Source organism: Octopus bimaculoides, chromosome 14 (genome assembly GCF_046866305.1).
Source record: "Octopus bimaculoides isolate indiv1 chromosome 14, ASM4686630v1, whole genome shotgun sequence".
Classification (NCBI taxonomy): domain Eukaryota; kingdom Metazoa; phylum Mollusca; class Cephalopoda; order Octopoda; family Octopodidae; genus Octopus; species Octopus bimaculoides.
Window position 1 is genome coordinate 2,559,641 of NC_142941.1, and position 26,518 is coordinate 2,586,158.

General features: G+C 31.4%; 1 protein-coding gene and 1 long non-coding RNA gene across 3 annotated transcripts in view; both read left to right on the top strand.

Moving 5' to 3' along the window:
- Positions 1-26,518, top strand: part of LOC106877102 (protocadherin Fat 4) — a 72,864-nt gene that overhangs the window by 34,518 nt on the left and 11,828 nt on the right. The gene's annotated exons all lie outside the window — the stretch shown is intronic.
- Positions 452-15,706, top strand: LOC106877099 (uncharacterized). 2 transcript variants are annotated; one of them, XR_001410334.3, is made up of 6 exons: positions 452-1,406; positions 4,353-4,416; positions 4,569-4,730; positions 5,208-6,587; positions 11,474-11,617; positions 13,487-15,706. It is a non-coding gene; the product is annotated as an uncharacterized LOC106877099 (long non-coding RNA). The 2 variants fall into 2 exon arrangements; XR_008265513.2 differs by lacking the exon at positions 11,474-11,617 and having other exon boundaries at positions 598-1,406.

Consider the following 26,518-nt stretch of genomic DNA (forward strand, 5'->3'; position numbering starts at 1 on the left):
AATAGTTTATCTTCTATCTGTCTTAGGGAGGCAAACATTATTTGTAACATTCTTAAACTGATGTCGTTAAGTTTTATTTTCTTAATTATCTTCACAAATAGCTTTCATTAGACATTCTGAGACATGACAACTAGATTTTTTTAAGATAGGCAACTTTAGTGTCCTTAAAAACCTCTCTGCCATAAAGACTACATGTCAGAATTTGATGGTTAATTTTATTTTCCATTAAATACAACACTGTATGTGTACGTATGTATATATATATATATATATATATATATATATATATATATATATATATATATATATATATATATATATATATATATGTGTGTGTGTGTGTGCTTAGCTATATGTGTGTACATATACATATAAATCAATCCAAGGAAAAAACAATTTCCTTCAATGGGATGGAAAACATCCAAATTTCACTGGTTCTTTAGTTAAATACCACAAGATAGTAGAGAAAAAAATCTATATTAAAGGAAATAGAGAAATACGATTGACATATTAAAAATTTATTAACATTATGATATAATATAATTATAATATAAAAAGATATAATATAATATAACAAATAATTAAAACAAATGTCTCCCCCAGGGAATTTATAAAGATTCACTTTTAAGCATATGAGTCTCTTGAGGGTAGTATTTGTCTAAAAAAAGACAAAAATTTCATGCAAGGACTGCGAAATTATAATAAAATAGACTTAATACATTACCTGTATTTATTTTATACACTTCAGGAAAATGAAAGACAAAATCCACCCTGGGATTTGAACTTAGAACAAGAAGAGACCAAAATAAATCCCAAAAGTCATTTAGTTCAGTACTCAACTGTTTATGTTGCTCCAATAAAGCCAATTTTTTTGTTGTGTGATTAATTCGAGATCACTGGCAAATTTTATTGCTATTATTTAGTTAGAGTTATGAAATACATGAGAGTTACATTTTGATAGCAAATATTTAATTTTACACGAAACATAGGATATAAGAGACCTTTGATGATATTTTATTTCCTTCAAAATTTGCTTTCCTCTCTAAACAAAGTCAGTTTAAAATTCCATTATCTTACATTTAAATTCTCTGTACTTCACTTTGTTTTCTACAAGCTACTTAACATTTATACTGATAGATGAAGAAAAGCAAGAGCATATAATTCAAGGGGTAACTCTCTCTCTCTCTCTCTCTCTCTCTCTCTCTCTCTCTCTCTCTCTCTCTATCTCTCTCTCTTTCTCTCTCTCTCACACACACACATTCAACCAAATGAAATGTTGTAGCAGGCTCCTCTCTGGTTGATCATCGTAAAGCTGTTGTTACAGCACCAGAGACCTAGCAGCAACAGCAATTGTTACAATGAACTGGTTTATTTCAAGTGGCAGTGTCAATCATAACACAAAACATGTAAGTTTATTTACATCTTTCAAGTGTTTATATTTTTCTGATAAAACATTTTCTTTGTAAATTCTGGACAAAGAAATATATAAATTGTTCCATGTTTACATAATCAGCAAATGTCCAGTATCTATATGTTGTGCAAAGTGAGAATCTTTAATTCATCACCATCGTCGTTGTCATTTAACGTCTGCTTTCCATGCTGGCATGGGTTGGATGGTTTGACTGAGGACTGGTGAGCCAGAAGGCTGCACCAGGCTCAATCTGATCTGGCAAAGTTTCTACAACTGGATGCCCTTCCTAATGTCAATCACTCCAAGAGTGTAGTGGGTGCTTTTACATGCCACTAGCACAAGGGCCAGTCAGGTAGTTCTGGCAACAACCATGCTCGATAGGTGTTTTTTTTTACGTGCTACCTGCATGGAAGCCAGTCCAGTGGCACTGGCAACGACCACGCTCAAATGTTGTTTCTCACGTGCCAGTAAGGCAACAATTACGCTCGAATGGTGCTTTTTACATGCCACTGGCACGGGAGCCACTCCATGGCCCTGGCAACAATCACGCTCAGATGTGCTTTTAACGTTCCACTGGCATGAGTGCCAATCAGGTGGTACTGTCATTGGCCACGTCAGCGATTTTGATTTCACTTGCCTCAATAGGTTAAATTATTAAATTAATTTTCTGTTGTATTTTGTCTCACACATAATGATCCTTTCTACATTTTGTTGTTGATTTTTTTTATATTTATATTTTTACAAAATATGATGCTTATGACACTATTTTAGGTTTAGAAACATTTCATTCGGTTTGAATATCATGTAATTTGTTAATTATTGTTTGTGATTTATAGAATAAACTATTTAATATAAAATATCAAGAGGTATTTTGAATATTAGCTAAGTGGCATAGACTGGGACATAAACATTTTGAGTGGAGTCTGAAAAGTTCCAGTGACATCTTTTGATGAATTGGAAGTTTTTGCTCTCAGACATTGAATGTAAATGGCAGAATCCTGTGGCATGCACTTGACTGAACTTAGACTAAAGAATTTCCTAAAATCCTTGATGTAAGATTAATGACAATGAGAATATCAGATATTAGCTTTATTTATGCAAATCTAAAAGGAATTCTGTAATCATATTGTTCAAATCAAGGAACATGGAAAAAAATTGTTACCCAATTTTTAAATATGGCAAAATATTGGATTATTTACTTGCAAAATAACAATATAAGATCTATAAATTAGAAAATTACTATTTGTAAATATTCAGTGACTAGTTGTCACTTTGAAAACTATACATTTCGAACAGGAATTTGGCAGCGGCACCTCTAGCCAAACAATTATTCTGTGGTGCTGAAGGGAAATAACCTAGAAATCGTGATACACAGATATTGTTTTGAGCTGAGTGGGGGTGCTAGATTCCCTTGTTCAAAAATATAAGGACACAGATTGTATCGTATAGCCAGCTGGAGACGATGTCTCCTGGGTCTAAATTACAGCAACATTCATCCTAAACCAGGACTGCCATGTTATGTTGGCAAACAATCTTTACTCCAGTATAAGATCTGTTTTGGTTTACTTTTCCAGTGATATAATAAATATTTTCAAACATTACCATTGTAAATTTCATAAAGTCATATGGTTTGCATTTTTACCTGGCAGGTGATCAGGTGGCAAGTAAGTTTCTTCATATTATTGTTGCAAATAGCCGAGTCATTTGCATTACAGAACTCCCCGAGCCTTGATTTTTCTATTGTTTGGGCAATATCCAAGCTTGGAAAGACTAAAGGAAAGGCAAAAGCAATAAGCAATATCAGATATCCATAAAAGAAGCTACTCATAAGGTTTTATGTGGCCATGGTGGAAGCTGAAAGTAAGAAGTTTGCCAAGTGTTCTTCATTTGTAAGCAAATTAATATATTTTTGAGGGAGTGTATACAAAAGGATTGCAGTACACTTGCCGTTAGCAACACTGCAAAAAGTAGAAGCATGGTGGATATGTTACTACAAGAGGTTGCTGGTAAATTTGTGGGAGAGAGAGAGAGTAACCAGCCCAAGGGGACACAAACGAGGGAACTGCTATTCAGATAGACAGGTGTATGTACACAGTAAAGGTATCAGCCTCATTAACAAGGTTGCTCCCTTCCATTATTCTTTTCTACTCAAGGCACAAGGTCCAAAATTTTTGGAGAGGGGCCCAGTCGATTAGATCGACCCCAGTACGCAACTGGTACTTTTAATCTATATTCTTTGGTTGTGAAGAAACTGACTGAGTTTCCCTTCCATCTCATTTTCTTAACATCAGATATATCTGCTTCATCTCAGCTCTAGCATTTGATAGAATCCCTTCAGACCTGTCTGTCAAAGTTTTAATTGTTATTAGGAATTACTTTAATATCCTAAGCTTAATTGCATGAAGCTATTTGAAAAATATTTGATAAACTTTCAGGAAACACATCCTTAAATTGTAAATATATGCACTAGATACTAAAAAAAAATAATCTATACAATCTAGACTGAACAAATTTTTATAGTTGTAAAATGATAATTAATACATATATCTCACATAATTTGCCAAAAATAGCTGCCGCACATCCCTCGAATAACACTCACTGCCTTTAAAAAATTGAAGACTTATTTGAACAATATAATTCTAGATATACAAAAGGAATAGATGGTCATAATTGGAATGTTTGTTATCTTAGTTTTGCTCAATTAAGGCAAAACAAGCTTTCTAAACAAAATATCTAAAAGCAAGATTAGTTCATATAATGTTCAAACTGATGAACCCCTATAGTCTATTTATCTAAGGAACAGTTAATGTAAACCTTTTAGCATACAGTTTTCAGTTGCTATAGAGTAAATAATCTCAAAGTTCAGCATTTACATTTCCTTTTGTATTTTTTGTGAATGTGCAATGTGTCATATTTTAACATAGTTTTGTTTTCGTTACAGATAATATTCTCAGCTACAGAACAAATATAAAGTTCAAAGCAGAACTCTTCCCAAACCTTCATTGGTAAGAACCGTTTTTTGATAGAAACTTTTTAATTGCTACAAAATAATTTTTTTTTTTTTTTTTTTTACAAACATATTTGACTAAAATTTTTCTCCAATTTCCTTTGATTAGAATTGTTTATTTTCCTTACTAATTATTTGCTATATTTTTAGACAGAAGTGCAGCCAACCAGTTATAGTAAACTCTAATGATGATGCTGTAGAAGATTATTCAACTTTGCCTTCTAACGCCCCATCTGGTTCACTCTCTACTCAATAGGGCAACACCCAAGGGTGGGAAATTTCAACTTTATAAAGAAATACTCGAAATTTCAAGTAAGTAATTTAATAATCCCCTTGTAAATATCTATCATCATCATGATTGTTACACATTTCCGTTTCCATGCAGACATAGGTTGACTGGGTCTTCCATGGTTAAATACCTTTTTTAACACCAACTACTTTACAGAGTGTACAAGATGCATTTTCTCTTGGCACTAGGGAAGTTGCCATGTCTTCTACAAGATTGAAAGGATCCCCTGGTACCTCACTTAACAGATTGCATTTTATTATGGCACCAGCACAAGAGAGGAAAAGAGTGAGAACATGATGGATAGATTGTGAGGGTGAATATTGGTTCTTACTACTGTTTAGCTATTTTCAAATAACATCATGTATTTAATATGAAATGCAAAATTTCCAATATTTTTTTTTTATGTTTTGTTATTTTATAACTTGAACTATTCAGACTTTGTATTTCAATAAAATTTTAATTTGATTTGAAATTTACAACATTTCATTGGTACATTTCAGGGACTGAAATATACATTAAGCAGCAGCCTTGAATAAGAGTCACCACCAAAAGACATCCTTGAAACATGTAGCAATCATGAAAACAATCTTCCCCCAGTCTATTAATTAACATAATGGAAATTTTGTTGCATAATATTTGAGTGGAACTTTAATTTCAAAACCATGACAAGTCAAACAATGTAAATATTTCCTGTCTGCTACAATTTACCCATATACTAGGCATATCAAAGAAAAAATAGCTTTAATGATAGCTACTTTAAAAGACAAACTTTTATATCTTGAGGCTTATTGTTTTATTTTCTGTTATCTCAGTATTCCTTTGCACTGAGTTACGTTTTCTTGAAACTGTTTTTATCTCAATAAGAACTATCGTTGAAGAGGACTCTTTACAAGCTTTCTTTTTCAAGTTTCCCCTTTGAGAAAAGGGGAAAATAAAATTATTTGTATTTATTGATATTGTGACATTAATTCCCCCAAGTCCCAAAAAAAAGAGAAACTATTTTGTTGGGCGTATACTTGTATTTGTAAATGTTTATATGTTTGTGCTCTTTTAAAAAAGAAAGCTTAACTCAAACTTCTCAAACTAAATGTTTTAATAAGCTACAAGGGTAAATTTAGTTGTAATAAAACTTATTTTTGACATGGTTCATTAAGTTCTTGCTACTTCAGAAATATTTCTGTAAAAAAAAATAATGTTCATACATAGATAACATTAAAAAAAAATGATATTTTCTTTAGTAAAAAGTACCAGAATACAATGAAAGTATTCTTGATGCAGCAAATTTAAATATTTGTCCACCATTCACATTCTATTTGTTGAAGTTTTGTTATAAATAAGAAGGTTTTAACTGAAACAATTTTATGTACATCAGTTTGCTTGTTAAACCAAATTCACATTATAAGAATATGGTGTATCATAATATTGTTTCCTTGTATCAGCATAAAGTTACAGATTTGTAAAGAAGTACAAATGTCTAAATTCGCCCCAGTACACACTTATATCATCAACCAGCAGAAGAATGGAAAGCAAATTTCGATCCAGTGAGATCTTGTAATGGATATAAAGGAATGTAATAAAATAACATAATATATTTAATTCAGCACCCAATACACACACACACACACACACACACACCTCCTTATATCAGAAAACACTCATTTGGTATTATTTCATAAAAACAATTTATATCTTAGTAATTACATGCCAAATACATAATCATATTTAAAATGAATGGTCAAGAGTAAGAGAAGGTGACATGCAAATATTAGCATCAAATAACTGTTTTAAATTTCTGTTGCACCAACAAAATTGATACAGGATAATGGAACAGTTAAGCTCATTTATTGAAAATTCCTATCGACATGAATATATATCTTGAGGTAAGTTTAATTTCATCTTTCTATTAACTATACATGGATAAATATATTCTTTAAAATATTTTATCTGTATCTTGTTATAAATGTCTTAATATCATTTCTGAGTCATATATATTTATTTGTTTTATGTTCACACTGATAAAGAGTGAGGTTGAGATTTTGATGTTATTTGAATTTATTATCTGCTTATGAATTATTGCATCATGGAAGGTGTTTATAAGCCATTTAAAAAATTCTGTGCTGCAAATGCAGCACAGAATTTTGTCAGTGAACAGGTCGCAGTCTCAAAATGACAAAAATATTTTGGCAAATTAAATTTAAATGTTGAAGTGAATCTAATGGTTTTTGTGTGTTTTTAAATGGCTTATAAACACCTTCCACACTGCAATTGTTTTTGTTTCAGCACGCAATCTCAGATCAGGTCACTTGCTATGCAAGTACGTCTCCATAATTATGAATTATTTTCTTGGTGAAATAACTTCTTGAGGATTGTAATATTGAGTTAAAAATTTAGTTAGACTTCTTTATATATTCACAGGAGTAAAGATTAGAAATCAAAGAAATGGAGTCATTCTTCTATTTGTTTCGGTAATTTGACTGTGGCCATGCTAGAGCACTGCCTTTAGTCAAGCAAATTGGCCCCAGGACTTATTCTTTGTAAGCCTAGTACTTATTTTATCTGTCTTTTTTGCTGAACGCTAAGTTATGGGAACGTAAACACACCAGCATCAGTTGTCAAGCAATGTTGGGCAGGAGGACAAACATAAACACACACATACATATATACATATATATATATATATATATACGACGGGCTTCTTTCAGTTTCCATCTACCAAATCCACTCATAAGGCTTTATTCGGCCCAAGGCTATAGTAGAAGACACTTGCCCAAGGTACCACGCAGTGGGACTGAACTGGGAATTATGTGGTTGGTAAGCAAGCTACTTACACACAGCCATTCCTGAAAAGCAATTATTACTAAGTGGAACATAAAGATTTTACAATTAAATTACATACACTACTATAATACTTCTCAAAAAATTGCATGAATCTCCACATTATTAAATATTTCATTGTGACAATCAGCAAAATAATTAACTATGAGCCTATAATCTAATCAAGTAATTAGAAAATAGGTATGTATTAAAATATATACCTTAATTATTCTTAAGTTAAAAACAAATATAGAAATAAATATTATGACTCTATATCTCCCAAATTCTAAATAATAGAAAAAAAAAAGTAATCACTTATGTATTCTCTGATGAAACTGCTGTTAAGAGCCTTTTCACAGTAATGCTAATATGAGCCAACAAGAGAGCCGCTAGATAATTGCTCAATTTGCTGGAAATCATACTCTATCACCTTAAAAAAGGAAAGGTTACATGAGATAATGTACTCTAAGATACAACTGACAAGGTGAGACAGTCATGGTTGGACTGCCTTAGATTATATGCCTACTCAATCAGAATGAACCTGAAGCTAAGCAGCAGCAACAACAACAAAATAGAATGTGTTTTTCTCCTGTAAATAAAGGGTTATGATAAACATGATACAGGAAAAGGGATAGCATATTTACATTGGGAATGACGTGTAGCAAACACTCATTGCTTGTAAACAGAAAGCAAATTAATATGAACAGCAAGTACTGATTGAATTAATTAGCTTCTAAAAGATTGTAATTTCGTGGCTTTTTAAATATTTTCTGTCTATATTAAAAAGTTTATCAGTGAAGTGCTTAAATATTTATGTAGTATTTAATTTGATTTTCAATATAATTATAAATCTAAAAAGAAATAATTTTATAGTTCAATAGAAATATCATTGTTATTTTTCTTTTCAAGTATTAAACAAGATTATCAATATAAAGAAACATTTAGGATTATAGTCATTCTCTCCCCAACCTCTCTCTCTCTCAAATAAGGAAATAAACATGCTATGAGAAATTACTTTGAAAAGAAAAGGGTTATAGTTACTTGTGTCTCTAAACTGGTACCAATTGTTATAAGATCCCAAAATATATTTTATGCTGGTGTTTGTCTCTATGACAAACTATCACAAAAGAATTTGTAACAAATCTGGTGATGTGGTTCCATAAAACTGCTTGATAATTATGTGTCAATCAGCAATTGAATGATGGTTAATGAGTAAAGTCCATTTATTCCTTGATTGATGTTAGAAACCAGTGACCCACATGATAGATGGCAGGATATAAATATTGAGCTTCAAATACTAATAGTGTAGTAATATTTGATGATACAAACTTCTGTAGCTTGATTTTCCACTCTGGCTATATTTTATGTGCCAGATATAAACAATAAATAAACTCATAAACAGATGCATTGTTAAAACTTAACATCACAATGGAATTACATGGTGATCCTCAGAAAATAGTAAAAACAAAGTTTAATTTCCACTTTTATATGTCTTACTATTCTAAGAAATATTATTTTTGTCCACTATAAAGTTTTATCTGAAATAAAGAAACACTGATATTAATCTAATTTTTATGACAATATTTGAAAATTTTGATTAAAAATATTTCTGAAGAAATTACTGTTCTATAATTGCACATTAATAAAATCATGGTAGCTATTAAAAACACACACTGGTTTCTCTGCTTTAGCTTAATTATTATTTTCATAATTATTATTATTAGGTATTGAGGGTTTTTTTTTTGTTGTACAGCTAATATTACATGGTCACTTACACTCTAGTTTACTACTAAAATAAAATCAATAATTGAGACAAATAACTAAGTATTTATTCAGTTATGTGCAGTGTTTGTATATATCTGTGTATATATATTGGTAGCTAGATAGTTATAAAACATAATGATATGTAGAAAAAAAATGTTTGAATGGACTGGATCTCTTGACATAGACTTCTTTGTCGTTCAACACACAAAGCATGTTGACAAAAGAAACACAAAACAATAAGTTCTTTCCAGCCTCCCACAGCCCATACTAACAAAGAAAGCTGAAGTATCAGGAACGCAGTAACAAACATAAATACAGCAGCAGGCAGACAGCCGTGCTATATTGACATAAATACATTGTGACACACTACTATAACAGTACAACTGAGTAGTCACACAAAGCAGTACAATTAGATTTTTCAATCCTCTTCTTCTAACCAGGTGGAATTAATTTTGTCACAAAAGTGCGCATTTTGTCATAATTCATTTTATTTATGTTATCTATATATGTATATATATCAGTGGGAAACATTTTGTGTGTGTGTGTGTGCACATCTGATTAGGATAGGGGTATTTTTTTTTAAGTGGTGGTAGTGTTTTTTTTGTTTTTTTTTCTTCTATAGAAAGCAAGAAGCTTTAAGCAACTGGGAAGGGAAATGAATGGAGTGTACTTTATATTGATAGAGCTGAGAGGTGGGAGGATAACAAGTGTCAGCTGTATTGTGTTGAATACAAAGCAGCGAAATCTTTATTGTTCTCTTGTATTTGCTGCCTTGCATTTTCACCATAAGAAAAATTCTTTAATGATCAATATGGAATTACTTATTACACATATAATTTTATTTAATATTTAGCATTCTTATTTTATTTCCCTCTGATTATAAAAAGATGTTTTGTTCAAAGTATTTTTTATGATAATTAAAGGTTTAATGTGAATTATACATTTAGAGTAAAATGTAACAGAAATATACTTAATGTTACTTCATATTTTCAGTAGGCTAACAATAAATCCTTTGATAATTCAGTAGCCAAGATAAACATTGAAAGTGTACAGTTCTATATTTAAGAGATGAGGAATTATGTACATTAGACGGATATTTGTCCTCATCTTGCCCACGGGCATATGGCATAGGGGTTAAGAGCGTGGGCTACTAACCCCAAGATTCCGAGTTTGATTCCAGGCAGTGACCTGAATAATAATAATAATAATAATAGCATCGAAAAATGCCTTAGGAATGAGAACCCAGGTTCAAAAATTCCCCAAGACACCTGATGAAGGTTGGAGGGTATATCAGCCGAAAGGTTGTTAACAACAAACAAGATGAGAACAAATATCTGTCAAATAATGTAAATAATGTATTGAAAGTGTAATTAGCTGTATTTATAATTGTGTCAGTAAATAGTGTTTAAGGCTTTGTTCATTCAGTTCTAAAAAAAAAAAACATATCAAGATTGAAAATGGTAAAAGCGAAAAAGAAAACTATTTAACTCAAACAATGTTTTAAATTGTTTTGATCTTTGTTGACTGTGAGAATTATAAATACCCTGTGATTTCAAAATCTCCCTTGTAATGTTGTTTTAAAAGCAACAAAGCTGTTGTATAAATATGTTATTTTTGTTCCAATAAATGAATTTTATTTGAAAGTTACTGTAAATGAAATTCAATGAATAAAAATAAAATGTATTAAATACGTAATTACATAAATAGAAAATAAACATAGATACAGAAAGTAAATTTTTTAAAGTTATTGTAATTATTTTTTACACTTAAATCTAAAAAAAATGAAAGTTACTATTTCTTAAAATGTTGGCTCCAATAGTTTTATTATTTATGCCATGGTCAGTAATAATGCTGTTGAACACAGTGGACAGGTCTGCCTTGATATCAATTTCAGTTGCAAGAAAGTTGTTTGAAAATCCATAACAGTAAAATTTTGGCATTAAAATCACTTTCACTGATAAGGACCGTAATGATTAACAGCAATGATGTAAAACTACAGCTTACCGAAAATATGTATGATTATATGTGTAAGCAAAACATCCATAACTGTACTCAGTCAGGGCTAACCTTGAACTAGTAACAATAATTCAAGAATATTAATGACTAGTATTGTTTTTTGAAGTGTATTATATGTAAAAGTGATTCAACTGAAAGAAAGAAAAAATGCCTCCATTCTATTCTAAAACAGAAATGAACCAATTGTTTTACAAGACATGATACAGTCAATATATCAATATATCAAAGAAAGTTGAAATTTTCACTCTAAATTGTCTGGATACCAACAAATATTGAACCTTCTTTCAAAGAAAAATACATCTCCTAATTATTACAGGTGAATAATTTTGTGTCCATTTTATATAAATCTATGTGCATGCCATGTATGTATGCATGTTCTTGACAGAGTTTGAATAAATGTAATATTTATAGAGTGTTTTTAGCTCTGCCTACTCCTTTTACAACTTCCATATTTATGAGCAGCAGTGTCATAAATCCACTCTACCAAATCCACTCATAAGGCTTTGATCGGCCCGAAGCTATAGTAGAAGACACTTGCCCAAGATGCCATGCAGTGGGACTGAACCCGGAACCATGTGGTTGGTAAGCAAGCTACTTACCACACAGCCACTCCTGCACCTAAACAATTATTGTAGACACCATCACTAACTATTATTACCACTGTGAGGGATCTTCTTTGGAGTTGCTCTACAAGCTAGAAATAGTCTCCAGGTCTTTCAGAAAAGATCAGATGATCACAGCTAGAATGCTTCTGATCACACCTTTGCTCAGATAGAGTTGAACTGGGAGTAAATGACAGCAGCCATAAAGACCAATACTGTTATAGACCCCAGTATCTATAATATGTTGTATTTCATTTTTCTTGTGACTGGTTTAATTTACTGTGTAACCCATAGCTGACTAAATAAAAGACACGTTGAACAGAGCTGAGCTCTTTTCAAAATAACTTTATTAAAAGAACAAAAAGGAAAAGAACTTTCTATTTTGCAGAGTAATCATTGATTTTTACTGTCATTCTAAACAGACACTCATGTAATCAATAAAGCAAACAAAGATAATAAAAGCAGTGCCTACTTTTTTGGTGGTTGGATATGTGCACAAAAATTTGAAAAGGAAACAAATAAAAGGAACGGATCATTAGAACTGAATGAAAATATTATACAAGCATGAGAGCAGATATAATCTAAGTAAAGTCTAATCTGAAATAAGGGTTAAGATTCAGAAATGAGTAAATTAAAGAAAGTGTGCTAAACATATAATGTGTAAGAAAATTAATTATTATAAAGATAACAAAGTTATATAAATATATTCTGAAGGTGTAATTGACAAATATAAAATATTTTAACATTTAATTTTTGATTAAGCATAATGAATATCTTAATGTTATAAAACTACTTTTTCTGCAATAAGTCTGTAGTTTGCTTACTACACTTTTTTTTCCGAAACTGGAGGATGTTCGGAGAAATGGAACCTGTTCTCAGCTTAACTTTTACTACATCTCGATGGATAGCAAAACTTTCTAATCAATTATGTCTAGACCTGCTGCTTTATAGTAATAATAATGAGCAATCAATTCTATCAAAACTTAAATTTGTTAACATCCACTTTTTGTTATATCTATAATAAATCGCTTATTATTAGCATAATATATATGTATAAGTTCACAAAACATTCTTAATTCACACAAGTTCTCATAACATCTATAATTTGGCAAAAAATTGTTACATTCTCCATTTATTTCTTAAAATACTGTTTTCTACGAAGTGTCAAGAAGTTTCATTGCACTTTAGCAACCTGGTCACTGACATACTTAGTGTCAGTGACCAGATTGCAGAGGTATTATAAAACTTCTTGACCCTTCATTGTAGACAGTATTATTAAGAAATGAATATAACAGATTTTGTGTTCTTAAAAGGTTAAAAATTACTCTTCCACTATGTGACTGTTTCAGTTTCACCACACAATCTCAGATTGAATCTTGTGAAGCAAGTAAAACTCCAAAATCTATAATTTAAATGTCATAAAGTGGCACATTGTTAATCTGCATGTCACTCAATGAAGGAATTACTATTATATATGATTTGTTTCTTAGCATGTGATAAAATCATAGTATATTTTAATTCCGTTTAGTACATGTTTGAACTGAGATAATTGCTACCCCACACTTTTTTTTATATGATTTCAGAACATGTTTCCTACCCAAGAGAGTCAAAGGTCTTGATGGAATTGACAATATTTACTCCAAAGAATTCCAATTACACAGTAAACTGTGGTAAATTTATGTTTCAAATATATTAAATGTATTTTCAAATGTTTGATTCACTTTATAAAAATCAGTAAATCTTTTAAACAACATGTAAAGCTTTGTTATGAAGGACTCTGGAGAAAATGTTCAATACACAATGAAAGTAGAAAATTCATTTGGTAAAGATGGATAGACAACATCGGATTAAAAGGTTTCAGTATTAATGAAAATTATAGTTCTGTTAAATAACACTTTCATATCAGACACATGTTAAAAAGGAATGATGAAGGCTAATATATGATCTTAAAAAACCTAAACCAGTGGAATACCCAGACTTCATAACTTTGGCATGTTATATGATACACATGCCAAAGCTCCTTTTAAAGCTAGTAATGGAATGGTATAAACATTAGAGGAAGAGATATCAATAAACCTCTGAAATTTGTAAATGAAAATATTTATGACTGGGGAAAGTTACATAATTATTAATTTTAAATACACTAATGGTAAAGGCAAAATATTTCATCAAGAAAAGAAAATGCAAATACTGGTATATCTAAGAATATGGAGAGAAGTAACATCAATGTGACCAACATAGCACTTGGGTTAGAATAAATTTGTAATCAATTCATTAAACAAAAACGAGAATTCAAAATACTCTTGATACTTTACATTAAATGAAAAAGAAACGGACTTAAAGACTGCTACATCTGACTAGTTTTTTGTAAGGTTTTTAAACCCCTTTTTACGTAATAAAGATTTGGTAAACCATTGAATTATTTGGAGTTGAGTATTCAGGTAACTGAGTTGTATAAAATGAGAGAAAAATGGAATGCATTTCAAATGTTGAGATCTAAAGCAGTTCATATTTATATAACTTCAAAGGAAATACAGCTCTTTTAGATTATCAGAGGAGAGTGTTCCATAATGAAAATTATTTCAAAAGGAAAGAAATAGAGTAACAAAAAAAAAAAAGAAGCAAAGACTGATATACATATATGAAAGAACAAGAATTAGGTCAGAATGCCAATAAAATGTAACACAATTATAAAAACTACAACAGAGAGAAGTGATAAGTTGCTTCGAGCTGACCTCTGGTGCAGATGATACTCAACTGATTGATTGAACATATCTTCCTCCAGCAATGATTTGTGTTACATGAGATAAAAGCCAAGTAATGGTAGTCTACTCTGATTTTTTTTTGTCTGCTTTACAAAATTCATCCAGTGAAATACAAGCTCTTGAACATTATTTGCTCTACTATATCTAATTTATTTTGGAATATGCAATTCCCAGAAAAATTTGAAGCTTTCAGTTATTGACTAAATAGAATGCTTAAATTTTCAATAACAGACACAAAACAGTAAAACTAAGTGAAATTCTAGTTTTTGTTTTCATGTGTGATGCTTCATGTTATAAATAAAACAATGGATTAATGTCCATGATAACTTGGCAATTTTATATACCAGTCCATTTGTATTTCAGAGAAAAATTTGTTTATGAACACTCAATATTTAACAATGAAAAAGAATTCCAACTTGGATAATCATTCATAAATTTTATTTACTTTATATTAATTGACATTCTTATGTTTTTGCTGGAGTTTTTTTTTTTTTTTTTTCCTAAACAATAAACATATTTTCTGTAAAACTTCTAAATTTTTTTTGATATGTTTACTGCAATAGGAAATACATTCAACTTATTGCTAATCAAATGTAGCCGACATTGAATGTTGTGTTTTTTTTTCTTTTCTTTTATAAGGATTCAAAGTAATTTAAATGTATTAGCTCAATTTATATATTCACATTTTTAAATCTTATTTTATACAGATTCTGCTTATGATGGGTTTTTTTTCTTTTTTTTCAAATGATCTCTTGCCTGAAATTTGAGATTCACTCAAATAATTCTTAAGCTACTATCATTCATTTATATTTAAATATTTTCATATCAAATTTACTTAATCAAGACTCGAACACTGTAAAAATATTGCACTGGATATAGTCTGTAATGTTCAGTTGAATTATAATAGTGTGACATAAAAAAAAAGACCATAATTATGTATTAGTCAGGTTTTCATGTGTCCTAATATGAACAGCAAGATATTACCTGTGGTGTCTTTCCTATTTAATTCTTTTGTAATAAAATACAAATTAAAGTTAACTGTGTTTTATTTTTCCTAATGAAATTACAATCAAGCATGAATTATTGTTGTGAAAATTTCCAGAATCTAAGCGTATTACTATTTATGTAAGTCTGAGCAAAACAAATGCTTGTCAACCAAGGAAAAATTGTTGATCAGATAGAGAACGTGAATGGCTTTCCTATCTTGTCTCCATTAATTGATGAAAGTGTTGCAGACATTGGCGCTGTGAGTAAAGCCAGAGCAACTTCAGTTGACTCTGAAGAATATGTAATTCAGTGCTGAATTGCCTAAGACCAAATCTCAAAGCTTTTGTGATGCCAATGCTAGTACCAATTGGGCATTTAATGAGATCCACAGCCTAGACATCAAAATAAGAAAGATACTAACCACCACTGATAATTTCCACATCAACCACAACACCAACAGAATCTATGAAGATGAAGAGATGGTGGCAGAGGCAAAAGGTCAGTTTTGTGGGACAGGGAACAAAAGTTATGCACTATTGAAGAGGTCAGCTGCCCAACAGATGTGAACATACCATCAAAAGTTCAAGAAAAAGAGAACATTTATAGTGAACTAATTATGTTAAAGATTTCAATAATGCCTTTGATTTCATTCCACAGTCAAAGCTGTTAAGAGCATAATACTCAAACGTATATATTTAAAATTTAATTATGTCTTTGACTTGATTTCATTGTTTGTCAGTCAGTTGCTGTTGTCTTATGAATACTATAAATGTTGTGGCTTTGATTTCATTCTATGGTTAGCATTTCTTTAAAGCATTGTATTTGTAGATCATAGACTGTAGTAAAAAAAATATAGATAAAATCATGAGTAGTGTTAATACTGTGGTTGTAAAATAAATAACATTTATGAAAGATGATTCAAAATTTTAAGGGATAAAACATTTCAAGAGTCATCTTATTGATTTCTTTCTTTTATCATAAATTTCACTACAGAATAAGCCACACCCTACCAGGTGTCTGCTTGTAAAATTAATAGCATACTCTAATTCTATTGTATCACACATATAGAATGAAATTTTAAACAAGTAAAATAATCTATAAATTTCCATATAAATAATCTTTGTGTAGTCACAATCTGTTTGTGACAATCTAATATTTTATATAGATTATTTATAAACATTTTTTCAGTACTTAATTTGATAAGCATTTCAGTTTATAGCTAATATATCTTTTTGAGACTAGGTTCAAGGCCCATTATATTTACATGAGCTTATTTTATTGACTATGGAAAAGCAAAAAGCAAAACACACTGACAAGATTTGAACTTAGAAGTAGGAGACCACAATGTAAATATTGAAAGCAATATTGATTACAGATTTACTGTTCTATCAGCTCCACCACCTTTAGTTATAGATAATATTGACCCATTTTTTCTTTTATAGGGTTTAGTCATTGAACAGTGGCCATGCTGAGGCATCACTTCTAACCCTTATCAAATCCAGTACTAATTTTTTCAACTTCTATTTCTCACATCACTAGGTTACATATTTGGCATTAAAAAAAAAAAGAACCAATTTAACACACCAGTTTACACCAATAAATAAATAGATGAGTAGAGGTTTCCCAATTCATTGTTTGCTGACTTGATAAACTATATATTTAAAGTATTTCAACTTGTGTGATATAATTAGTCTGTGGTTTTACTAAGTGTTACCTAAATTACATACATCAGCCAAGTTTTGAAAGGATAAGTTAATATAAATTCTTTTAAAGCTATTGGGTCATCCAATAAATAATACGTTTTTTTTTTATACTTCTTTTAGTTTTTGAAAATTAAGATAAACAAGGTTCTTTTTTCATCTAAAATATACTCTCCTTCATTTTCTACAATGCTCTTCCATCTATATGGTAGACTTGCAAGACCCCTCTTCTTTATTTTGGCGTTTCTCTTTCTCTATCCACTGACTTTGGTGCTTGACATTTTTATAGAGAACCCATTTCTCGCCACCAGTTATTATTTGGTCCAAAAAAAGGTTCATTCGTGAGACATGACTGCAAAGAAAAGCTCACATTCACTCTCTGCACATGATTAGACTCAGAAAGTTTGTGAGGAACCCATTGACCCAATTTGCTGATTTTTCCGATGGCACAAAGGTGTCAATGAATGGTTGAATGACCAAATCCAAGCTTCTCTGCTAGTTCCTTAACAGTTACGATGGGATTTTGTTCCACCAGGGTTTGCAGGACATCCTCATTAAGCTCTACAGATCTCCTGGAACAAGGCTCATCATCGAGGCTGTAGTTTCCAGTTTGAAATTTCTGGAACCACTGATGACACTAGCTTATGCTTATTGTCCAATCCCCATATGCTACATTATTATTCCTTGCACTTTCCATTGCGTTGTTGCCTTTACTGAACTCATAAAGCAAAATATGCCAAATATACTCCTTTGTCACTTCTGTTATAGCTTTGAAAAAAATAACTGTTAAAATCGAACTGCACTCTTCAAAACTTTCACTAAGAATAAAGAATGTTGATGCAGATAGTTTATCCCATTCCCCCTCTGACTTTTAGTTCATGCAATTGAAAAAACCCGCATTATTTATGGGATGACCCAATACAAAACCCTTTTACTAAAAATAAATGAGGTTGAATTAAAACCAGAAATTATTACTCTTACTGACTCAAGTACAGAAGATTTTGAAATAAAAAAATGAAGACCATCTGGCCAAGTGCTGCAGTAAGAGAACCTCTCCAAGTCAATTTACTTATCTCTTAATGACATCATTCTGTCTTAAACCAAGACATGTTGAATTCTTGATATGTTGTCCAGAAAAAAAAAGTGAGATGATTCTGGCTGGAATACCTTTGATCACAGGTCTGCTGGACTGGGGCTAAACAACAACAATCTAATCTGTTTCTAAGCCAATCTCGTTACTACAAAAGGTAGGTCACCATTACAAATTGGCAAAATTGGTAAAGTGCCTTGCTGCATTTCATCGTGTACTTTTATATTCTGGTTTCAAATCTTGCTGAGACAAACTTTGCTTTCCATCCATACATGCACAATCATATAAGTATCAGTTTAGTACTGAAGTTGATTTAATTATACCCATCCTCCCACATTTGCAATCTTGTACCTATGTTAGAAATCAATATTAAACACATTTAAGTTTGAATATATAAGTACGCAGTTATTCCTGTGCAATAGGTTTTGCTGAAAATAAAGTGATCTGCTGCTACTCTCATACTTTCTCTAACTACAATATTCAATCGTCAATACCACATCGTCACCATCATCACTATCTTGATGTCTGCTTTTACCATGCTGGCATAAGTTGTATGGGTTTGAGAATAGATTCCCTAGAAGTAACTACCTTAGCAGAATGCTCTGAAACTACTACAAATGAAAATTTTTGCATTGGGTGGGTAGAGAGCGAGTTTCTTGCATAGTCTCTCTTCCTACAAAAGCAAAAATACACTGCTGCTGCTGCTTATGATGATGATGATGGTGGCGGCGATGATGGTGATGATGAGGAGGAGGAGGAGGAGGAAAAATATTGATATAAATGTTAGTAATTATATTCAAGATTTGAAATCTTAACGTTTGCCAAGTGGAAAGCTATCATCATATTGCTGTGAAAATTCTCAATGAATCTAAAGTGTCTCGTGACTGCAACTACAGAACACTTTTCACTGCCACACTGCATCAATGAACGTACACACGCCTGTCCTTGAAAATCATTATTACACTTTGTTGTAGCTGACTACCTTAGTAGCCAGCTCTCAACTGCTGCAGCTTACAGTGATGATGGTTGTGGGAGACACATGTCCGTAGTCTCTCTCCCTCCCCCCTCTCTAAATGCTAAGCATATCTCTCTCTTGCTTGGTTAGTTGATATATTTATTTTTGTAGTAGTTTGTTTCTCTCACTCCATCACGCACATGTTCATACACACACACACATTCATAGATCACAAACCAGTGTATCTTCCCCAGCTTGCTTATATAGTTTATATATATATATATATGTATAAGTATGTATATGCATACACACACACACACACACACACACACACACACGCATGCACACACAGTGAGGCAAAGAAGAAAACAAACACTGAGAGAGCTTTCAGCTGTCTCCTAATGAACATAAATAGTAGTCATATGCTGTCAGCTGAACTTGATCTAGGCTTCATTAAGCATGAAATATGCTTCGATTTCTGACATCCACGGTCTCTCTCTCTCTCTCTCTCTTTCACTTACCATTCACACTGATTCTAGAATAAACCATTGTCATTTTCAATATCTTAGCAAATAATGGAATATATAATTTCTATCTGCAGTTCACAGAACAAAGCTTATATATATATATATATATATATATATATATATATATATATACACACACATCTATGCAGATTTGTAAGTGTAGATGTGTGTATGCATGTATGCAAATGTAAATGTGCATGTGTAGGTGTATAAATATATATGTGTATATATATATATATATATATATATATATATAAGTCAGTAAATAGTGGGGTTAGGTGTATAAATATATATGTATATACACTGCATATATATAATATGCATGTGTATCTATATAATATCTTTATATATATATGCTTGTATACAAACATACATATATGTGTGTTGTGTATGTATAGATGTTTATTATGTATTTATGTGTGTGTGTGTACACATATATGTATGAATATGTATGTATATATGTGTGTGTGTATATATATATATATACATGTATGTATACTTATAAATATATATATCTATATACATATGCATATATAATATATACTTATATGTATGTGTCTGTGTGTGTGCGCGTACGTGTGAAATGTCATGTGATTCTACCGGCAATGTTTGCGTAATACACTGAAGATCTTGTACATGATATGAAAGTATTGCAGTTGGTGAAAACGATGAGTATCATGTCCATGATCATGAAGCACCAACTTGAATGGTTTGGTAATCTTCTTCACTTAGAGGAGACATGCAACTCAAAACTGGTGCCGTATAGCGAGTTGCAGCAGGGAAAACACCCTTAGTGCAAGCCACGCAAGTATATCAACAACAACCTTAAAGATACACTTAAAACGATCAATATTGATGCTAGCACCTGGGAAAATCTTGCATCAGGTGGAGTATTGTGAAGGAATCTGATTGCTTGGTGTTAATCGATGCAAGAACAACAATGTTGCATACACTGAGTTGAAATGTAATGGTGAATATATGGGGGATGTGAACCCTCTCCCTCAGAAGGATACAAAAGAGTCTCTTTCATGAGACAAGTGTGGTCATGCCTGGTACTTAAAGGTAGGTATACTCAGCCATAAGCGTAATCATAGAAACAACACCATCCCACCATTCATTCAGCAAGATCTCTCACACAACTTCTGTAATAAAATGTGTAGGTCAGCCAGTGGACTCACTCAGCATTACAAATCCCAACATTTGAATAATCAGGCTGCTACTGCTGAGAAACTGACTTGTAATCAATGTCAAATGACTTGCAAGTCCCTCGCAGGTTTTAAGAGCCATATGAGACGTCAGCAGCAAGAGGAAAACCAAATGTAAAGTGTTTCATAGAATGAAATGAGTTTAAGATGTGGTCTTACTCAGTCGCAATTCAACTTCCACTATCTAAATATATATATATTTATATATATATATATAGGCGCAGGAGTGGCTATGTGGTAAGTAGCTTGCCTACCAACCACATGGTTCCGGGTTCAGTCCCACAGCATGGCACCTTGTGCAAGTGTCTTCTACTATAGCCTCAGGCCGACCAAAGCCTTGTGAGTGGATTTGGTCGACGGAAACTGAAAATAGCCCGTCGTATATATGTATATATATATATATGTATGTGTGTTTGTCCCCCACACCATCGCTTGACAACTGATGCTAGTGTGTTTACGTCCCCATAACCTAGCGGTTTGGCAAAAAGAGACTGATAGAATAAGTACTAGGCTTACAAAGAGTAAGTCCTGGGGTTGATTTTCTCGACTAAAGGCGGTGCTCCAGCATGGCCACAGTCAAATGACTGAAACAAGTAAGAGTATATATGTGTGTGTGTGTGTAAATATTAAGTATATGATTTAACTTATTAAACACAGTTCAACAAAGGATGAACTCGCATTCAACCCTTTAAATATATATATACATATAAAAGTATATATAATATATAAACTTATATATATATATATTCTTTTTATTCTTTTTATTCTTTTACTTGTTTCAGTCATTTGACTGTGGCCATCCTGGAGCACTGCCTTTAGTCAAACAAATCAACCCCCGGACTTATTCTTTGTGAACCTAGTACTCATTCTATCGGGTCTTTTACTGAACTGCTAAGTTATGGGGACATAAACACACCAACACCAGTTGTCCTGCTGATCATTACATCACTTGCGGGACATATTAACAAAACTGAGCGTCTAGTGAGTTTCAACTAGAGATCAGTGTTAAAAATATACATAAACAATTGAGGGATTTTTACCTTGCTGGTACTTGGCGACTTCACTAGTGCTGGTGCCAAAAAAACAGTACCCAGTACAACCTTGCAGGTTCACGGATGCCGGTGCCACATAAAAAGCACCTGTACCAGTACCACATAAATGCACCCATGTTGGTGCTGTGTAAAAGCACCCAGTACACTCATTAAAATAGGGTGGTGACCTGGCAGAATCGTTAGCATGCCAGGTGAAATGCTAAGCAGTATTTTGTCTACCATTACTTTCTGATTTCAAATTCCGCTGAGGTCGACTTTAGCGATGAAAGAGTGCAATGAAATAATCTAGAAAGGAAGGTAGTCATTTTACTCACTGCAAAATATGGTTAAATCCATAATTAGATTACACTCTCAAATCAAATTATCTTGAAATATTCCATTCTTGATAAAAGTCATATCATAGTAATATTGTGCAAATGAACCTAATCTTTTGAAGACTCTACTACTATTTATAGCCTACTAATGAAACCCAAGCAATTAATTCTACCTTGCATCACCAACATTTCTAAACCTATCGAAACTGATTGGACAGCAAACTTGATTGAATATACTAGTACTGTTACAATGCATGTTTTTAGCTAAACACTACACGACTAGATCTAGTCAACTGAGACCAAACTGTGGTTACACACAAACAAGAACACTGAATAACAGATTGTTTAACATAATCCAAGACAACAGTGAAGTATGGTATATTCAGCGTTCTGAATCAGAATTTGCTCCCAAAGAATGAGTCAGCTATCTTCATGTTCTGCATCTGAACAAAACTGATGCAACAACTTCACTTGTAGCTTTCACTTGTTCCCTAAAGGATCTAAAAACAGGAGAACGAAGCAAGATTTTGGGAGATAAAACGTAATTAGTTCATAATTCAATATTGTATATAAATAGTGAAGAGCATATTTGATAATTAAGTTATTCAGTGTAAAACAACTCTTTGGTAAAACTTAACAATTAGTATTTTCTGCAAGATTTAAAATCCAGTGATTTAGAATATCATTATCAATAACTGAAATATAGAATTAACTAATTGATACAATTAGGGTTGATGCAATATATGTTTTCTTTCTCTTTTTTTTTTTTTCAGTGAAAAGGAATATATTTTACAAAAAAAAAAAGAGAAGGAAAAAAACATTAATGCAACACCAAGTGCTTCAATTGATCACACAACATATAATTCCTGATTAATTCACCCACAAACAAATTAACTGCTAAATAGTTTTCTTTTCAAAAAAGCACAACTCCACCCCTATTAATCATTATTCAATTAAAAATATTAAGATTAAAGATAATATTTTTAGAGACAGGATTTAAATTCAGATAGGTGGGGACACAATAAAATAGATATTATAAAATATCTAATCTTTATCTTGTATACAATTCTATCTTTTGCTAAAGAATACTTACCAAAATAGAGAAGTAAGAATTTTAATAATTTCAACAAAACTAAAATTTAGATCTAAATAATATTCTGAATTACAAATCAATATCTAAATAAGACACAAATTTTTTTTTATTCAAAAGTAATGAAATTGAAATTTAGAAAAATTAAAATAAAACTTTTATGTGGTTGACATTGTATTTTTATATTTAGTAGCTCCAGAAAGAATAAAGTAGAAAGTGTTGATATGCAGACCAAAGAACTAAGTGGTAGACGCAAGCTTTGAAAGCATTGCTTAAATTTCTTAAAATGCTGCATATCATAAATGGAGGAAGCACATACAAGAGTAACGCAGTTCCAGATGGCAGTCTCATGTGAGACTGCCGTTTCTGGGGTAATTACTGAGGTAATTACATGAAAATAATTTCTTGATGGCAAAATAAAATCAAATTATTTTTATAAGAATAGAATATTTACATAATAGCATTTGATTAATTAAGTATGTGACCAATATTGCAGATTATACTTTAAAAAAATTAACAATAGAGTTTAATGAAACATTTCAATAAAAATTAATGAACTAGTTAAATGTCAGACATTCCGGTTTTTTAAACGCAAATCTGAAAAATTATCTAAACACAAAAATATATGAATTTGATTTCACGTGCTTGTGATGATTTTCCTAAGTGTTAAGCAACAAGAGGGGAGGGGTAGGATGACATAATAATAAATGTTTATAACAAGTAAATCTAATTCAATTTTTTGTAGCACTTAAATTGATATACATAAGCCTTACAGCTATAATTATCAAAATCAAAACTACATTGTTAATGCTTCACATAAGGAGAAAAAAAGAAAGAAAGGAAAATAAAAAGAAGGAAGGAAGGAAGAGAGAGATAGTGAGTGAGTGAGAGAGAGAGAGAGAGAGGAGTGATTGAAAGAAAATCAAGACAGAGTGGTGGGAAGAAGAAGCCTAAAGAAAGTGAGTGGCAAGTGAAACCTTAGCATAGCAGCAGGTTGGCTGCTTGACTTCTATTTCCAGTCCATCAACATAAAATCATTGTCACACTACTACAGCAGCAGTCAGATTGGATCTCTTTTATCATGACACATTCCTACAGTTACAGTTGAAGTAACAATGGATATCCTAATAATAGCGGTATTTACTTTATTTTCTTTATTCTAACAATTTCTTGCATTTTTCTATCAACTCATTCATCTCATTTGTTGTCTTTATTTGCAATTGATAATCCAATATTTTTCAAATATTCATTGGCATATCAATGTTTATAATATAATGCATTCAGTTTGATATTGTAGATGGAAAAAGAGAAATTTGGTTTATTCAAAATATGTAAATTCACTCTATTTCACCTAATATTTTATGGTGAATAATACAAGCCATTCTGTGGCATATTTTTGCTGCAGTTTTCACCCAAATTGTTTTTAGAATGTAGCAACTACACTACAATAATATTGATACAGCTACTCTTTATGATAGATTTTAAGAAATGCAGAACTACAGGTGGCAAAGAAATATAGAGTAAATATCTACAGAATTACAACCTGCAAGAAATATGCTGCAAAAATTATCATATATCAAATTATTTAATTTTATATCACTCATAGATATTAAGTATCTTGCTTGCTGCTGTTGAGAATTACATTAAAAAAATTAATAGTAATAATAATAATAATAAAATTATAACTTGCTGAGCCGCAAATAAAATATGGCAGACTTATAGAGTTTGGCTTCTGCTAATTCTTTGAATTTGTCAATCTTTTGTAAATATAATTTCATCAAAGTATAAAACAGTAATAAAAAAAATAGTTGTGTAATAATATTGGAGAAGTGGGTTATATTATGAATACTGTTTGATTGGTTTACAATAGAGATTTCAGTGATTTTTGGTTTTTCATCTGTGCTTCATTTGCTTATTGCATATGTGTGGGTATGAATATATATATATGTACATATGTATGCATGCAAAGCTGTGTATATCTAACATTTTCAAATAAAATAATAAAGAAATTGTATTAAATTCATTGATAGTTAACTTTAGAATGAACAAAAAGTACATGTAAAACAAGTACATTTATATTCAGTACGAATAAGGTAGAATAACAAGATATAGGTTCAATTCCACTAGAGGGTCATATTTGTATCCTCTTTCATAAACTTTTCCCAATCATACCAACACTGTTTAAATGCAATTGAAAGAACAGATGTATGCAGTAATTAGATTAGAGATGCAAGTTCTGGAAATTTTCTTGTAAGGTAATTTGAAAAAACAAAACAGAATGTTTGCATTGCAAGTTCCAGCTTTTTCCTAGACAACTGCTAGTTTTTCTCAATGAATATATAACCAACAAAAATTCTGATTCTCCAGACTTAATTTGTAACCTGACAGCAAGTTTACAATATTTACAATAATAATTAGTTTTTATGAGAATTCAGTAACAGCAACATCATCAATAATAATTGTTTCTAATTTAGTCTCTAGGCTAGCAATGTTAAGGGAAGGGGGTAAATCAAGGCCATTGCCCCCCCCCCCCCCCCCCCCCAGTATTTAATGAATACATTATTCTGTCAACTCTGGCAAAGTTGACTTCAGTAGGATTTGAAAACATATAAAGAGCCAAGGCAATACCACTAGGCACTTTGTCCAATGCTTAAGGATTTTACCTACATACCATTCTAATTATTGATCCCAGTATTGTAAAGGGATGGTACTTTATCAGTCTAAAAAATGAGGACAAAATTGACCCTAGTGAGATTTGAGCACAGAGAGCCAAAATGTATTCCACAAGATTTTCTATCCAACACTCTAACAACTCAGCAAACTTGCCATATCAGTAATAAAAAAAAATTAAGCTGAGTTTTAAGGGGAAGGAGTCAGTTGATTTAAATCAACCCCAATACTTAACTGGTATTTTATTTACTATCACTGGA